At 37.5% G+C, this 15,350-nt stretch overlaps 1 long non-coding RNA gene and 1 pseudogene across 2 annotated transcripts; one reads left to right on the top strand and one right to left on the bottom strand.

Moving 5' to 3' along the window:
* Positions 1-247: 247 nt before the first annotated feature.
* LOC110835166 (uncharacterized) lies at positions 248-8,939 on the top strand. 2 transcript variants are annotated; one of them, XR_015533990.1, is made up of 5 exons: positions 248-906; positions 1,103-1,156; positions 1,357-1,422; positions 6,745-6,863; positions 7,815-8,939. It is a non-coding gene; the product is annotated as an uncharacterized LOC110835166 (long non-coding RNA). The 2 variants fall into 2 exon arrangements; XR_015533991.1 differs by having other exon boundaries at positions 248-1,156.
* A 2,955-nt stretch (positions 8,940-11,894) lies between these two features.
* Positions 11,895-13,593, bottom strand: LOC147874665 (SCAN domain-containing protein 3 pseudogene; annotated as a pseudogene).
* Between the last annotated feature and the right edge of the window lie 1,757 nt (positions 13,594-15,350).

Genomic DNA, 15,350 nt, shown 5'->3' with positions numbered 1-15,350 from the left:
TAAAGGATAACCGAATGATAAAAGCGAAACCATAACGTTCACCTCAGTTTCCTTACTGCAATGAATATTCTGATTTAATACCTGGGTCCAAGACGCACAAAGCGAAGCAAAGCATGACCACACAACTGCTCCATTATCTCACAGACTATGGCAGACCGACGTAAGGGCGGAGTCCTGCGCAAGCGCAAGACATCGTCTCTTGCTAGCGAGTCACTCTCACTCTCTCTCTCTAAACGTGTGCGGTTACCAAGGAGATGGCAGGATTTGCAGCAAATGTTGCAACATTTCTGGCAACGTTGTTCCAAGGAGTATCACAATGAACTTCACAACGAGTAAAATGGAAATTTGAAAATCGTAACATCAAGGTGGGGCTCATCGTGCTATTGCGAGAGGACGGGCTGCCACCCAAGGTCATAGCAGTGCATCTAGGAAGAGACGGCAACACAAGATTGGCGACAGTTAAAGTTGCAAGGGTGACATAAATAAACTGTGTCCACTTGCACATGACTAGTGAAATGGGCTTTAAACAAATTATGTGTGAATAAGTATTTGTTTTAGTGACCGATGAATACGAATATCGTTCAACTTACACATCATTTCTTGTTTTGTTTACAATTGAACAATTTGGATTTACAAGTTATGTAATTTGTAGTAAATGTTGACATCCGTCAATGTAGGCGGAATGTTCGGTGTTCATGTTGGAAGCACTGTAACCGTAGCTATTGTACGATGTTTAATGTTGGTACGACTGTAACCTTAGCGTCCTGTCCTGTTCCGCGTTGTTCTTCGTCGAGGCAAGGTTGCTGGAAGTCCTATACGAGTTTGAAGTGTGTTTTAATAAAGAAATAGTTCACTGTAGTGGGACATACGCCCACTCAAGGAACAACAGTGTTACATTTAACTGATGTAAGAGACCATTGAAATAATAAAAATTTGTGTACATTTGTTATTGTCAAGTATTGATGAATTATGGAATGTGAATATGTAGAGAACGCCGAAAGTGCTGGAAAAGCTGAGGCGCACACTTGTAACTTAATATTCCTTTTATGCATAAAAGCGTCTTGTTACAATAATTAATTATCTTGCTGTATCCGGTTTCCAGTGCGGTGGAGCTGTTGTCCTATGAGGGAGGAAGCAGCTTTGAGTATTCAGAAAGGTAAGTTTTTATTTGTAGGTTTTTGCAATAAAGTTAATATTTCGGGTAGTATTTCACCAAGTTCAACAGAATAGAGAGGTCATTTACGACATAATGAAGTAAAACACAGTGTTATATATAACTGATATACGGGGCCATTAAAATAATGTAACTCCTTCATGTTAAAATAATTATCTTGCTATATCCGTTTTCCTTTCCAGTTTTGTGTAGCAGTTATCCTGTGTGCTTGCCTGTATGGGAGGAAGCTGCTTTGAGTATGCAGAATGGTGAGTTTTTATATGCAAACTTTTACAATTATATAATATCTTAGGAACTATTTCACCAAATTCAATGAAATAAAAATACAATTGGTCATAATGAAGTATATGAGTTATATATAACTGATATAAAAGGCCATTAAAATAATAATTTACGTACACAAATTCCTGTCAATTATTGATGAATTTGTGAGTCATCAGTGTGGGTTCAGATGTAACAGATCAATGATTGATCAGATCTTTTGCATTTGTCAGCTGTTAGAGAAAAGATGAGACAGTACATCAATTAATTAAAAGTTTCTAAAAAGCCTACCACTCTGTTAAAAGAAAAGTGTTACACAATATTCTCATTGAATTTGGTAAACCAAAGAATCTAGTGAGTCTAATAAAAATGTGCTTAAATGAAACCTGTAGCAAAATTCGAGTACTTAAATATTTATCTGAGACATTCCTCATCAAGAACGGTCTGAAACAAGGAGATGCTTTGTCTCCCTTGCTGTTTAACTTTGCGCTGGAATACGCCATCAGGAAAGTCCAAGATATGTAAGGAGGGTTTGAAATTAAATGGGACACATCAGCTATTGGCATATGCTGATGATCTTAATTTATTGGGGGACGATATAAATACAATAAAGAGGAAAGCAGAAGTTTTACTAGAGGCTGGTAGACAAGTGGGGCTAGAAGTAAATTCAGAAAACTAAGTACATGTTAGTATCTCATCATCAGGAGACAGGCGGGCAGAATCATATTAGGGTGGCTAATAAGTCCTTTGAAATGGTTACAAACTTCAAATATCTGGGAACAACAATAACAAATGAAAATGACACTCATGAGGAAGTTAGGAGGAGATTAAATTCAGGAAATATGTGTTACTTCTCAATTCAAAATAGGGATTAGCTGTATCGATTGGGTCCAACAGATTAGGTTTTACCTGAGGATGGAGATAGGCTTATATTGATTTTATTTAGTATTGGAGGATGGTTAATATCCAGAGAACAGTTTACTTCATAAAAATATTTTGTGTTCCCGTCAGATTTCTAAGAAGCTGTAGATTAAAATATACAAAAACAATAATTTTGCCTGTTTTGTACGGGTGCGAAATATGGTTTCTCACTCTGAGGGAGGAACATGGATTGTAGGTGTCTGAGAATCAGGTGTTGAGGATATTTGGGCCTAGATGAGAAGACGATGGGGTATAGAGAAAACTTTATAATGGTGAGCTTTAAAATTTGTTCTCCCCCAGTATTGTGAGGGTGTTTAAGTCGAGAAGAATGAGATGGGCGGGGCATGTAGTGCACATGGATGGGACAAGAGGTGTGCACCGGGTATTGGTTGGTAAGCCTGTTGGGAAGAGACTGTTAGGGAGACCTAGACGTAGATGGGAGGATAATGTCAGGCGACTGGATTTAGTTGGCCTAGGGCAGGGTCCGGTGGAGGGCTTTGGTTAATTCGGTGATGAACCTTCGGGTTTCCTAAACCATCTGGTTAGTGAGTTATCTAATGGGTATATGTAGCTAATGCTGGAAGTACAGAAGAACTTGATGCACACTTATTTGTTTCTTGGTATTCCTTGTGACAATGTCTAAAGCAACGCATTGAACATGTAAGGTAGGGAATTTATTATTTACATGCAGACTTGTATCATAAAAGTAATATCTCGGGAGCTATTTCACAAAACTGAACAGAATAAAAAGATGATTCAAAATAGAATGAAGTAATACAGTTATATATAACTTACGTAAAGGTCCTTTAAAATAAGAAAAGTATGTATACGCTAATTGCTGTTCATTACCTAATGTATATATGTAGCTAATACTGAAAGTACTGGAGACATAGACATGTTTGTGGCCTGGTATTCTTTATATCTTATTTGAGACATGATTTAAAATATAATGAAGGAAGAGAAAGTTATATATAACTGAAATAAAGGTCCATTAAAATAAAAATGTTGATACATTACTTACTGTTAATTACTAATGAATTATATGTAGTGAATGCTGAAAGTACTGAAAAACTCCACGCATAAATTTAACTTGGTGTTCATTTTATTCTGTGACAATGTCTAAAGCAATTAATTGAATTTGAGTTGGGAAATAACATTTATATACAAGATGATTTGTAATATAATGAATTGTTATATAGACTGATATGAAGAGCCAGAAGGAAAAGTACTGGGTCTACAATTTGTGTCTTTCGGGGCATGGCTTGCGTTGCGTGGTCGGCCGGCGATCTGTTGATGTCGGCAGGACTGGTGCGTGTTCTACCCGTGAGTCGCAAGCGAATCAGTTTCAGTGCCGCTAGTAACAGGGAGCTGCGAGTGTTTCTCGTCGCTGATATATGTTATTACATTAATTGTTCTTACCTTAAATCACAAAAGATGTTCAAAGTGACTTCCTTGTGCTTGCAGGCAACTTCACATCTCGTTAACTTGTTTCGAAATACTCGACAAAGCCCTTCTGGGATATTGCCGAAATGAATTGTCGTTTCCTGTTCTTCTTTTTATCCAAAACTGATCCCGTACTACGTACACTCTAGAGCAGCGGTCACCAAACGTACAAAATCTTTGCGTCCTTCATCAGGGCGAGGCAGCAAGTACCTCTGGGACGTTGGGAAACTTTTGCCATGCTACACGTGGCAACAACGCAAAGGCAGCGGAAACCATGTAGCCCGATGTGCACTCCATCACATTTATAACAATTCGTAGTGATGATGTTACTTTTATATCAAATCACAGGATGACCGAGACACTGAAATAATGACCACCAAATTACGTATCAGCTTTTGGTCCTGCCTTCGAACTCCGGCTCAAGCAGCCATTTGCCACGTTCTTTCCTTATACATTTTTCAAATTTCTGTTTTTGTCTGCAACTTTTATTGTTCCTTGCTCGTTCGTTGTTGACGTTTCTTCTCTCTCTAGCAATATCGTAGCCGAGTGATTGGCACGTGTTCGGGAGTTCCTGTGCTCAAGTCATGGCCCGGAAGACAGTCTGTCTCGACAGAGGTTTGAAGGTTGTTTCTTTCGAACAATGAACAAATAGTCTTATCAGCCCCACTCGTCGTGCATGTCGGACCTAACACGACATTGCTACAAAACAAATTGCTCTCGCCGCTATAGTTGTACAGAACGACACAGTAATTGTTTTAAATTACAAATTTCAGATTGCGACCGGCACCCTGGCGCCATACTTCCGGCTTTGGTCTTTCACAAAGTGTCCCGTGCCAAATTATTGTTTGCTCGAACCCAGAATCGCGCTGTCACAAGATACTAGAAAAATAAAAAAGTTTTTCAGACAAGAATTAGGAGGAATATATGTAGTCAGGACTTAGATTACTCTGACACTGTCATTTCAGTACATTTCAGGTTAAAAACCTAACTAATTGGATTTGAACTCTGAAATTGTATTAATTCAACCGTGCTCAATATATGAAGGGATGACAAGGTCCATCTAGATCATCGTCCCAAATATCAGAGAGGAAGTACCCCAAGGGATGCTGTATTAATTACTATGATATCCTGAATATAATTTATTCTAACTGTTTCACCTTCTTGAACCGGTTTGCTGAGGGGTCGCTTAACGGGGTGTAGTTATGCAGACTTAAAATATATTTTATTATAAAGAATACAAATCATGTGTTCAAACTTCTGTCACTCCATCGTCTCCTTCATTAAACCAATGGTCTCCAAAGTAGGGTGTGCGAGATGCTCGTGGGGGTCGCGAGATAATTTCAATTTAATTTTGTTTTGTATTCTTGTATTGAATTTTATTTGTGATTGTATGATGCGATGCTAGATATAAATGCATACCGTGTAAATTATTTTTTAATATAATAAAATTACACTTAAATATTTGTTTGTTCCGGGGGTGCGTGCTACGTTTTTTTACTAAGTAGGGTGCCCGACCAAAAAAGTTTGGAGACCCTTGTATTAAACCACTTCTGACTCAATAGACCCCACTTTTAGGCTGTACACCTGCGTTCACACAAAACTCAACAGCTGTGTCAATCTCGAAACATGTGCAATATCTCGACCATCTTTAAGGCAACTCCACAAGACTAAAACAGAAAACAATATCATGACTTGCCCACGTGGCCTTCCGTCGAAAGAATAACTAAGTACAAAAACACTTAGAAAGAAATTAACAGTTGGTATTTGTGAAACTCCTTGATCTTGCAAGTCATAAGTCGCAGACATCACCAACAATAGAATCCAGAAATCAGAAACTACCACATGTCAAACTAATACAAGCCGTAAAATAAACTGAAATTAATGTTTTTTCCAATAACATTATGCATTAAGCGTTTTAGTGACGAAAGAGTTTATTGTGAATGCAGTGAAGAAATTCAATTTAAATTTTAGGATTTATATTGGTTTTCTTAAGACTGCAAAAACGTCCTTTAGAATCCGTTCACTGTTTCCTTGCCATTACATTAACAAAAGGAATTAAACGCATTTTAATTTAGAGTAACACTTGGTAACAATAATTTTTAAAAATATCCCCGGTTGTGTCTGGAGAGACTTTGGAAAATCACAAAAGCTGAGGCAGGACTGCCATTCTTTGAGCCAGGTTCTGAAACTGGGAAAGTTTCTGGACGAAAGAGACTGCAGAAAACTGCACAGTCAGGGATTCCATGGTTCGGACGTTTTTAAATATTATTATCATCCTTATTTATCAAATAAATAAGGATGAGATGGGCGGGACACCTAGCACGGATGGGAAAGATGAGATTACTCGCATGAAAAAAACATTTTTTATAATACTAAGACGTTGACGGTAGGGTAATATTAAAATGGAACTGAAATTTGAAGTGAAGTAGTGGCATGGAATGTAACTTGCTCAGAACGGGCATGAATAGTAAGCTTTTGTGACTACGGCAATGAACTTAAGGATTTCATATAAAAATCTACCGTTTCCCTTAACGGGTTTGGCAGTCTTTATTGGTATGACAATGACATTGAACTAAACTGGTTCTGTCCACCGGCCGCTTGGAAATCCCCGTTAGGGGAAGTCGTTTCTGGTGCAGTGTATGGGGAGTGTTTCTTATCAGGTGGACTAGAGGGCTGCTATTGGTGGGAAGTGTGATACGTCAAGAGTTTTACGCTACTACACAGACTGAAAACATCAAGCAGTTAAGAGTAGCGTGTAGTTAGTGCACTTGTAATGTGTTCTGATAATCTAGATTAAATCTGTTCCTATTAGAACACATGAAAGCCTGTTGTTGTCTGTTGTTCGTTCAGTGGTTGTGGAACGAATGTTTTTAGAATTGCTAGTAGCAACTCGTCACTTCCCCCCCCAAATTACATTTCAAAATTGTTTGCTTTGGTCATTGCAGCAATGTGGAAGAAGCTTACTGCCTTGCAGTCAGTGGCGAGCGTTACTAAGGATAGGTTGCAGTTCGTTGATCTTCCCTGGTGTGGCGTGGCGTGGCTTGGCGTTACTTCATAGACCCAGGTATTAAATCAGAATATTCATTGCAGTAAGGAAACTGAGGTGAACGATATGGTTTCGCTTTTATCATTCGGTTATCCTTTAAGACGCTGCAACGTAAGTTGATGTTTTTTTTTGCTGTTTGAGGTTGGGATGAGTTTGCGAAATGTTGTGCAAAGGGTTGGGGGGGGGGGGGTAATGCGTCTGATTAGCTTCTGTTGAGTAGGTTAGGATTCATTTCTGGTGTACCTTCATTCTGAGAATTGTAATATGCGCCATCTGTAAAACGAAATATCAATGCTGATTGGTTCTGCCATTATTACATCACCCATCTGTGGCGTCATGATTACATTTGGTACCGTATTCAAATGGGTGTGGCTTGGACATGGAAAGTCGAACGCATATTACCATTTTCATAAGAGAGGGCTGAGTTAGAAATATGCTCTATTTTAATAAAAAGCTCATTGCCCAAGAATCTGCTGATTTGTTTGAGTATGTATGCATTCAGGAAACAGGATATTTTGGATATAACTGCTTTCTATCAATCTAGGAATTCATTACTAGAGGCTTGATCATGCATAGTCTGCTGAGTAGCAAATTGTGTCTCCTGTGTTTGCCTCAAGATAATGTGCTGAAGGCCCACATGTTGTTGTGTGTTCTTAAGAAACTTCATATCACTTTTTAAGTGCATTAGATCAGCAATAGGACATATCGCATGTGCATTCTGTATGTGAGATTTAAGTTAGTCCGAGATAATGGGCTCAATTAACGCACAGCCACTTCCTAGTTAAATTTTACTTCGCTCACTTTTCACATCATTGTATTTCTGAAAGGCACTGTAAACACACATTAACTAAAATGTGTAACCATAATTAGGAGATGAAAGTGGTTACCACAGAAGTTGCTTAGGGTGAACGTGATGTCAGGAATCCAGTCAACTAGTCTTCACAGGACTTTGTACATTTTTGTTTTCAGGACTGGAACAATTGCAGCCTGGGCCCTTAATGGTGACTGCAGAAGTAGTAATAGCAGCTGGAGTCTGACAAGTAAGTGCCAGTATGACCTGGAGCTTTTGTTGCAACTAAAATTCTTCTTAGGTTGCCAGCCATGTCGTGTGGTTGAAACGTGAAACACCAATAATCTTAAGACCTTGCACACTGTGTAGTGTATTGGAATATAAAACTGTTTGCAGTTTGAAGGACACTAATGCCGAAGGCGTTTTGATCTCAAGTGGTCATCATCATTGACAAAAACAAGTTAATACTTGTGACACAGATCTAAAAGATTATGGTTTTTAACTGAGCATAAAACGCAAGTTCTTTACTAAATCATATTTACGTAACACCTCACTGGACGTTGATTGCTCAGGAGTTGGTGCATTATATTGAGCACTTGGCTATTTTGTCCACTGGTCTGCTTGCCGTTGTTAGTCTACGGTGAGCCGTGGTTGCGTCGCCTGTGTCTGTGAAGTTCAACGGTGCGTGGGTGTTACCGTTAGTTTTAAAAATGTATAGGGTGTATATTAACTCTGAAATCAAGGTGGCCCACTATTGCATAAGAAATTTCGTACCTCGCCTTCAGTAGTATTCCTTCATTCTGCAGAAAAGAGACGGAATCTTCCTCACTGTTAAGTGAATTCCAAACTTTTAACTTGGTACCGAGCAGCAATAAATAACTGGACAAACTAACAGATAACAACAACCGAGTATACGGGTATACTGATACGCATGCACAGTTTTCCGTCCAATCCAAGTCCAGATATTCGACTCTGCCGTTTTGTGCCCCGTTTACCAACAAGTACCGAAATTTACTTTTTTCTGTTTATTGCAGGGTCAAATAACACAATGATATTTTGGTTTTTACTAGTTTTGTATTTATGGGATTTTTCTAAAATTTCAGAGGATTTTACCTTTTGAGGCTTTGATCTCGTCCTCAGTGCTAAAGTGCTCAGCACCTTGAGGATGAATATGTTTCTTAGAAAATAGATTTTCTCGTCTTTCAACCACCTGGCACGGCTGGTAGCCTGAGAGAAATTCATTATATAAGTGAGATGCAGTGTTTGAATGTCGGTTTTATCATGCAGTGTGGAATAATAACTTTATTCTAATAGTGTAAGATAATGGAAAGAGATTGATTTGTATCCCAAACCATTTTCTTTCATGCGCACATGCTTTCACTATTTTACCGTTACTGTTTTGCTGTTTTTGCCTTGATGTCTCCTGTTTATAGCCATTTACGTAGTGGAATCATGAATTCATGTCCCACGATTTAGTTCTGGTCTTCAGCACCAGATACCACAGGTGCCATAACTTGAATAAAAGTCGCCCGGCTTCTTATGTCATGCCACGCCTCACTTGAGTGAGTGAATGGAATTGAATTGTCTGTGGAACAGGTGCATAATGAAAGTTTAAAAGAAGGAAGAATCAGAAATAAATTTGTGAATGTAGACAATATTAGGCTGAATACATTTCACTGCAGTTATTTCTACAAAATTTTGATTTTTTTTTTTTTGAGAATAAAATGCTAGAAATGATTTATTGTTCTCAGAATTGGTGAGTTTGAAAACGGTCTCTTTCTGCGCTGAGCAATTTTAAGTTTTATCATGAAAGTTATTAAATTCATCTTTTAAATACGTCGACTGGACGTGCTTAGGTTTGCGGTCATTGAAATGTGCCTGCACCAACAAGGCAGTTATTCAGACCACATTTGTCTGACTGCGGCCAGAGATGAGGTGTGTACGATGCAACCTGAAAGGGCTGTTCTCATGGCGTAACTTTAGAAGTTCATATTTATCTGAAATATATAAAATCGTGCATACAAACAGAACAGTTTACACTTTGAAAAGCATTTAGTGCCAAACGTGTTTCGACCTCATGAGGTGATCATCAGTGCCAAAAACATGAATTCTTTAGTCTGTCTATTAAAATCATACAATTCACAAGACGATTGTATGTTATAAAGCACTCGGCATAAAAAGGTCGCACTTTTTGAAACCATGCTTCATGTAATACCACACTGAATGATTAAGCTTTATGTAAATTTAGTTAGCTTAATGTCCGCTGGCCTAAGTTGTGGTTTCCGTTGTTGGTCTACGGTGAGCCGTGATTGCGTTGTCTGTGAACTTCAATATTGCGTGGGTATTATTGTCACCACGGCTTGCTTACGAAGCACCTCGTTCATGCTCGTAAGGTTCTTTTACATGCCGTAAATCTGCGAAATGGGACTGCTGGCTTTCATCGATTGTCTGTTATTGATCAGATTTGAAGCAGGAAAGTAACGAGCATTTTCATAATTTTGTTGATTCGTGAATCAGTATATGAATATTGAAAAATGCTCAAACTTATATTCTGCCTCTCTCTCTCTCTCTCTCTCTCTCTTTTTCCATTTGGATTTATTATTTAAACTGATCTCTGTACTCAAGTGTAGGAAAATTTCTGTTGCTGAAGCAAAACCACTTAACCCCAGTGTACCAACTGAGAGGATGAAGGAATAACATTCATGCAGCAACAAGAAAGTAGTTTTTCACGAATAGTTTAGATTTTTCTAGAGTTGATGATTTTTGTCATCTTCTTTATCCCCCCCACCCCCACCGAATAGTCTGTATATACTGAGGATGATGTTATTAAATATGTACAAGAGTCCTATTACATTGAACGTATCAGAAATACGGTGTATTACGGTGTTCTGTAATTTTGATGAGAATATTACTAAAATGGTGAACAGAAATTGATTTAATCAGAGATAATGAAGTGGTTTTATTTGTTAAGTAGCATTCTATGTCTCTGTTTTGTAGTTACTTGTTGAAGTTCTTGGAGTATGTCATAGAGGGGCGTGCCCTTCTGGTTTGCCATTTTCATGCTGCTGACTTTTCTCAGTAGGGGAACTTGGGTTGCATTTGTTTCAGTAATCTCTGCTTTATACGCAGATCTTGTGTCGTCTAACGTCACTTACACAAATTCAGTAATTTGGATTTTATTCTGGGTTATAATATGAGACCATGGAATTGTGTTTCATAAGCAATTAATTAATTTAGGAATTATCTATATTTACCTCATTTGATAGATTAGTAGTTAATGTCAGCCACGTCCCTTTGTATTCTCCTTTGATTTGTGGACGTAGAGTATGAAAGTCGTGTTGGTTTTTGTGGTTGTGATGCCATGTGGCCTCTTAGATAGGCACCAGTGCTTCAGAAGAACATGCCTCCATCTTCAGGGCTGAAGTGAGGATTTTGCAGAAGATGGAAATGTTTCTCGAAAACGTTGGTATCTACGTATGAGTCCACGTGGTGTATCAACCAGAATGCCATGGACTTGGTCGCTGTTGTAACCATAAGTGGTCGGATGTTTAGTTGGGTTAATAGTGGAGATTTTTGTTGTTCAGGGTCACATTTTCTCGGTCCTAAGGACGTGTAACGGCCGAATCGAATATGGGGGCGGAAATATATAGCTCGCAAGTTGTGTCAATATTACCACACAATACAAATACAATTCATGGAATTCACCTGCTCTATGATATGTATCCATCTACTGAATAAAATGTGCGTTCTAATAGGTAGGACGTCAGCTCGTTTTTGAAAGTCATAATTTTCTCCACTTTCCTCATTTGAATTGGTAATTTATTGTATAGTTTTATTCCTATATTCACCGCACGTTTCTTGAGAACATTTGTTCTACAGAACTGGATACGGAGGTCCAACTTTTGGCTTGTGTTGTGGTTATGGATTTCAGTGTTTTGTTCTAATTCATAAATAGGGTCCAGTGGCTAACACAGCAATGAATCTTCGGGTAATTTCTTTACCAGCTGAGTGTCAGCTTCTCAAGTATTAAAGGTCACAGAGTCAGTTTAAAATATCATTCCTGTAGTGAGATTTCATGATAACATGATGGAGGCAGTAAGTGCCACCTAAACCTCGGTCAATTTGTTTCCCAGTCTGCTAGGGACCGGCATGGGTGTTGAGGGTCAAAGGTCTAATACGATGTATGGGATTATAGAAAAATAAATTTTTATTAATAATTTTTATTGAAAAAGGTATGTATCATGAAATTCAGTCAACTTCTAATGTGGCAGATGAGCCTGCTTCTTTACTAGATTCTCAATCCGTGGCTGAATTGAAGACAGTGCCAAGCGCAATGGAACATGAATGTCCATATTATTTCTGTACTTAGTCTTAATGACACACTTGGTCGAAAATCCAGTCTCACAAAGGTATGTTGAGGGAAACGGAAGCAGAGTTTTAAGTGAAATTTCAGCTAGTTCGGGATATTCGCCTTTGAATTTTATCCAAAAGGAGGCAAGTGATGATGCATTTTTGAAAATATTGTTAAGCCCTTGATCAGCAGCTATCACCAACAACTTGTCTTCCAAAGTGACCGGCAAGCCATCCTTCAGTGTAGTAAATGGATTACGGATCTATCCAGTTCCTTTCCGTGTATCTTCTTCAACAGGAAAGTAGATCTCAAAATGGTGTGCCAGATTTGTCAGGTGTTCACTAACAACATTTTGTACAGACGAAACATTAAGCTCCTCAGCTGCATCGGCAATAGTTGTAGATAAGTTATGGAACATATCAAAGCAATTCTTTGAGACACGAGTCTTCCATGCTTTTAGCTTCCTCTTTTGTCCATCGATCTTATCCGCCATAGTCAAACATGAATTCATTCTTCCTTGCATGGAAATGTTCAGTTCATTCAAAATTCCGAAGATATCAGCCAAATAGGCCAGCTTTGCTATCCAATCAACATTTCGAAGTAATTGTGACCAATTTGGCTTTTTTTGCTTGGCAAAAACTGCAAGCTCATTTCGGAGGTCAAATACTATCGACAAAACTTTACCGCGTGACAACCAACGCACTTCGGCATGTAAAAGGAGATGTTTATGGCTAGCTCCCATTTCATCACATAATACAGCGAATAATCTTGAATTCCAAGCGTTCCCTTTTATAAAATTCACAATATTAACTATGTCTGTAAGGACGCTGTTTAGTTCTGTTGATATTTTTTTGTCGCCAAACTTTCTCTATGTAGAAAACATTGCGTAGACTTACATTCGGGGGCTACTTCCTTAATTTTGGCAACAACAACTGAATGCTTGCCTGTCATTTCCGCAGCACCATTGGTACATACTCCAACACAAAACTTCCACATTTGCCAACTATGTAGTCGTTAAGAGCTTTGGATATTTCATAACTGGTTGTATTTGTTAGAGATTCCGCAAACAAAAACTCTTCCTTCAAATCGGCTTCATATTGATAGCGTACATATACCAAGAGATCATTAGCAATATCTCGATTTCTTCGAGTAATTGTGTCATTTGTTGGTGATATCTGAGCCACTTTCTTAGCAGCCGCGTCGCCAAACATTTCAGAGCAGACATCTCTGAGACAACCATTCACCAGTGTCTCGGCAGTTGTAAACGGCTTCTTAGCTATTCGAAGTGCAACCTTATAAGATGCTCGCAAAGCAGAAGTACTTATTATGTGACACATCAAAAATCTGTTTCTGACGACTTTTGAAATCAAAGCACTTCCTTTCAAATCGCCACAGATAACACACTGCGGTTTTGGTACTGCACCATCAGCCATGGCTACAAATCCGAACTCAATGTATGAAGCATCGTAATTTCGAGTAAAACTAGTGCGTATTCTTTTCATTGTAGCAGGTGGTTCAATGTTGATTACTTCGCTAGCAAATGATTGTGAAGAATCAGAATTTTCGTCGTCATTCATATTACGTTTCTTCTTAATGAACTTATCCATTGTTCCTTGCTTTGCCATCTAAACAAAAAATCCATGATACATTAATTAATAAAATTTACTAAAACATGTATTCAAAGTTTCATATAGTTAGGGGCAATTTAATTAATGAGATTCTACTCTACACGTGTCCACAGACCGACAGACTGACATGACGGACGCCGATAACCCACCATATCACAAATGTTTTATTAAATAAATAAAGATGCGCTTAAAGTGGATCGTACATAACCTGGGAATTCTAAGATCTAAATTTTATAAATGCAATAATTATTTTTTTTTCTACAAATTTAAGCGTTTCAAATTATGTATTCTTTAAAATGCTATATGTTTTAAAAATGTTGGAACCAATTTTCCTATTTGTTATATATTCTTAAGCTCCATTTATTCAACGTTTTCGAGGTACCAATTATTCGATTAAATGGAGAGTTTAGTGTACTAATACTGCAAACTAATAAATGATTAACAAAAATCACAGGAAAGAAGAAGATAATTTCCACTAAAATGAAGTTATTATCAGTAGTAACCTGTCAAAAATGACTGTAAATTCGCAAACTCGCTATAAACTTCGAAACAGCAACAGTTGTCACAGAATACCAAAATAACTCGATTTTCTGTGACAATTTGATATGAAGTTACTTCGTAGCAACATGATCACAACTTTCATAGATACTTTTTAAAGAATTTGGCTGATTATATGTAATATGTTTATATGTTACTAAGATGAAATATTACTAAAATCTCACCTCAACACTCTTTACTCATTCAGGAATTAGTAGAAAATGCATTTCTGCAGATTAAGAATGTCCGCTAAAATTTTAAATGCGTCAAGACATGCCCACTTTGAGAAGCGCTGTAATAGACTACACGCCCAGTAACACAGAAACACTTTCAATACTACATTCTCATGCATATCTCCTCACACCACTGTTTGTTCGTAAAATCCGGTTTTGTAATTTAAGGACACTTTAACTTTTTTAAACCATACCTCAGATGAGCGTGGCTGTATGCAAAGTAAGTGCTCCTTATGATGTGTGGACTCGTTACATTTTTGAAGGATTTGATACTAAGTTTGGAACTGAGAAACTTTACATGTACTTAGCATTTCTTATAATTATCTTAATTATAAGAAATTTTAAATAAAAATTATATTGTGATCAGACGGATTAAAATAAATAATTGATATAATATTTACAATATGACGCAATTACACTATCTTAGCATTTCATGTTTAAACCGAGATGCAATGATAGGAATTTTATTTCTGAATTATAATATAAATCCCTGTTGTCAAGTTTGACTTGAGGTTACACTGGATTTTAATTTTGCCTATTACAAAACGACATTGCTATTGTCTTGTCAATATTTATTATATGACTGTTACGTAAAACCATGAGGGCAAATTGTTCATAACCCTATTTATTTTCTGTTCAAGGATGTGGCCATTCTCTGCTGTTACTAAAATATTTGTGTCATCTGCAAATAAAATTATCTTTGATTCTTGGATATTTATTGACCGGTTGTTCATGTATAATTAAAATATTGTCGTCCCGAGAATTGAACCCTGTGGCATTCATTTCTGTTGAAGCTGAAACATGTCCTTGATTTTGCATAGTTACTACCTTTATTGTTTATTTAAAAAACTTGTTTCCGGTGTGCTAATTAAGATACGCAATGCCTCTAACGACATATATGTATAACTTTGCTAATAACATTTTGTGCATTAGCGAAGCAACCCGCCTCCGATTATTATTATTATT

This window comes from Zootermopsis nevadensis, unplaced genomic scaffold (assembly GCF_977971745.1).
Source record: "Zootermopsis nevadensis isolate Lab colony 2312 unplaced genomic scaffold, Znev_1.0 Znev_ptg000007l, whole genome shotgun sequence".
Taxonomy (NCBI): domain Eukaryota; kingdom Metazoa; phylum Arthropoda; class Insecta; order Blattodea; family Termopsidae; genus Zootermopsis; species Zootermopsis nevadensis.
This window is presented reverse-complemented; position numbering and strand designations above follow the sequence as displayed.